This window comes from Penaeus monodon, chromosome 25 (genome assembly GCF_015228065.2).
Source record: "Penaeus monodon isolate SGIC_2016 chromosome 25, NSTDA_Pmon_1, whole genome shotgun sequence".
Lineage (NCBI taxonomy): Eukaryota > Metazoa > Arthropoda > Malacostraca > Decapoda > Penaeidae > Penaeus > Penaeus monodon.
The window spans coordinates 29,186,557-29,187,179 of record NC_051410.1 but is presented as its reverse complement, the minus strand read 5'-3'; positions in this window follow the sequence as shown (position 1 = coordinate 29,187,179).

Sequence of the window (623 nt, the reverse complement as noted above, 5' to 3'; positions counted from 1 at the left end):
ATCTATTCAGCGATCCATCTCTTTGTGTATATGTGTGTGCCCTAAGCTAAATACGGATCCCAAAACTGCACATATTTAACTATAATAATTCAGATATAATGTCTGAATATCCTGGGCAAAATCCCAGTTCTGCAAAGGGATTTGCAGAACTAGGATTTACCACATTTTTCTTTCTCACAATGACATTCATTTGACCTAGCCAACCTCCATTATACAAATATCAACAACATTTTATAGACATTATCAAGATATATCAACCACATGAATAAATTTCCTTATTCACCTTTTTCCCACCGTGTCAGTGAAAAAATCACCTGCGTACGATGGAAGGGGATACGCAAATGTGCAGGTGACAGCTACGAAATGAGAAAAAACAGGTGAACTGTGTCTGGCGTCTGTTATAAAAAAAAAATCTCCCTATTTTCTGTGTTAATGCTTATTTTCGGACTGTAGAGGCGAAGTTGGCTTGGCTTGGCGCAGGTGATACACATCCGACGGCAGGTCACGATATATTTACCATGTTGAGTTTAAAGTGTAAATTAGAATTCAGTAAAAACTGTGAATTTAATAAAAGGTAAATCAATAGGATTTCGTGTCACCTATGTAGTAGGTGTATATGCAAG